Here is a 2,630-nt window from a genome sequence, read left to right as displayed (position 1 = left end):
TTTTTTTTTTTTTTTTTTTTGTAATAAAACAATGAAATAAAAAACAATAAATATATTATCAAATTGGTCTTACAAAACTCAAAAGTTAAAGGTTAAAGTAATAAAGTACTTTAAACTTTAGATTTATTTCATTATTTATATAATTTAAAAAATAAAAAAATACTCTTAAATAGTTTTTATTTTTATTCTTTAAAATAAAATAAAATAAACGTGTAAAACTAAAAGACCATACCATCATTTACATAAATTAATATTAAATTAATATGATAATTTATGTGTTAAAATTAATTATTTAAATATGAAATAAAAATAGAGAGTGAAAATTAAGTAAAACCATGCTTTTCACATTACACGCAAGCATCCCACTACTTTTCTTTTATTTTCCTTTTTTATATTTTATTTTTAAAAAATATGTATTATATATTTTTTTAATATATTTTATTATATAAATTAACAATCATTTTTTAATCTAAAATTATCGTTGTTGTGTATTTAATAATTTAATTTATTTATATCATGGATTTAGCTAAATTGATGTGATAATATATTTATAACCCACAAAACTAATTGTGGTTTGCTATTATTAATTAATTTAAGAACACATTTTGTGTTAAAAGATTAGTATAATTATGATTTTATAATCTCGTCTATGTTTAAATGGGTCAGTTGCTTGTCTTTTCTACATATTTCTTCCAGTCATTTCTTTCGACGTGGGACTTATATTAATTTTCCACGTTCTATATAACTTTAATTATATTTTTTTTTAATTGATTATCGATTATGCTGATATGGCAGTACTTGATATTTATATTCGATGTCTATATTTAAATATTATTTGAATAACCATCGAATTAAATTCTTAGGGTTGTAAAGTTCAAAAATTCAAATTAATTTGTTTGTATCATGAAAATTATATTACTGTATTTGGAGTCCAAAATATAAAAGCATATCGATATGAACAAACACACTACGACAATGATGTCTTCATTAAAAGAGTCCCACACAAGGCGATGAATTAGCGTTCAAAATAGGAGGGTCATGGATGCTTGTCTAAGACATGCGTACTGTGCTTTCAATGAATTGAAAAGTTGCGGAATAAACAAAATTTTGAGATATGAATACAACAAATATCGACTATGACTAAATAGTCGTCCATATTCATCTCTAGAATAAGTTGTAGAGGGACCGACTCCATTTCTTTCTGGCTTGAGGTCAAAGTACAATCCTTTGAAGTTGCATAAACACGTGGTCATATTTATGGACAAATCTTAGGCGAGCACCCCTTCGAAGTGCAATGGAAGTCACTAACCTAGGCCACGGGCCTTCATGATCGCCCCAACACCCCGTCCAGGTAAGTATTCTAACACGTGGCTCATTGCTTTCATTTTGTACTCATTCGACCGTCTTTTCTTCAAAATTCTATCGATGTAGGACATAGGCACACTTGATGACCTAATCAATCAGTTATATTCAAAATTGCTTTCTTTTTGTATTCATTCGACCATCTTTTCTTCAAAATTCTATCGATGTGTGGACACACAGGCACACTTGATGACCTAATCAATGAGTTATATTCAAAGGCTCATCAATGAGTTATGTTCACCGAACCTAATTTCTACGGACTTAATCTCGATACCCTTTGATAACCTCATTCGAGATAACCCAATTAGGAGAAATCTTGATTAAATCTATAGTCAAAACAATATGAAAAAAAAAATGATAAAAGATTCATACTATGTTACAAATCAAAATGCCAAACTAGAACAGAGAAAATGAAAAGTTAAAAGACTCGAAATGGGTTAGAGGCCGCGCGTACGCAGGCCCCCACTACCACAAATTATGACGTAGGCTCTGCCACGTTGGACAGACCTTAAATTAGCACCCCTCCCAAAGTGCAATGGAAGACACTAACCTAGGCCATGGACCTTCTTGATCGCCCAAAAACCCCGTCCAGGTAAGTATGTTAATTGAAGGCTGTTGCTTTCTTTTTATACTCAATCGCCATGTATCTTCTTTTAGACTCTGTCGATGTGGGACTAATACAAACTAAGCCTTATTTAGCATTTTCAAAGTGATCATTTTTCTTGTTTTCTTTAATCTTAGTCCTAGAAAAAGAAAAATAAAAAAGTAGTTAAATTATAAATGTTCATATGCCTTAATAATTAACTCAATTAAAAGTTAAGTTTAAAAAAATAATAATAATAAATATTTAACATTTATAATTAATACGAAGTCAAATTTATGAGATTTATGAGATTCTAGTTCAATAGGAGGTATCGTGGATAAAATAATAATAATAATAAATATTTAACATTTATAATTAATACGAAGTGAGATTCTAGTTCAGGAGGTATCGTAGATAATTAAGTTTCTTAAAATTAATTAAAAAATAAACAACTGGAAAACTCAATTCATAGTTTTGAGCACTAAATATAGTTTTGGGCACTAAATATTAAATATCTTTAACAATATCTTGGGATGAAATAAATGATAACGATCTTAATATTTTATATAATTATAAATAGAATACCTTAATTGTCCCAAGACATAAAACATATTATCTATATATCTAAAATAATAGTATTTAAAAAAAAGTGTATAAATTAAAAAAAAAAAAAAAAAAAAAAAAA

At 27.4% G+C, this 2,630-nt stretch overlaps 1 non-coding gene and 1 pseudogene across 1 annotated transcript; both read right to left on the bottom strand.

Annotated features, from left to right (window-relative positions):
* Positions 1-1,211: 1,211 nt before the first annotated feature.
* LOC111449129 lies at positions 1,212-1,359 on the bottom strand (annotated as a pseudogene).
* Positions 1,360-1,799: 440 nt separating this feature from the next.
* On the bottom strand, positions 1,800-1,962 carry LOC111449159. Its single transcript, XR_002711555.1, has one exon. It is a non-coding gene; the product is annotated as a U1 spliceosomal RNA (small nuclear RNA).
* Positions 1,963-2,630: the final 668 nt, after the last annotated feature.

Source organism: Cucurbita moschata, unplaced genomic scaffold, assembly GCF_002738365.1.
Source record: "Cucurbita moschata cultivar Rifu unplaced genomic scaffold, Cmos_1.0 Cmo_Scf00010, whole genome shotgun sequence".
Classification (NCBI taxonomy): domain Eukaryota; kingdom Viridiplantae; phylum Streptophyta; class Magnoliopsida; order Cucurbitales; family Cucurbitaceae; genus Cucurbita; species Cucurbita moschata.
The sequence above is the reverse complement of the archived record's forward strand: the minus strand, read 5'-3'. Positions and strand labels throughout refer to the sequence as shown.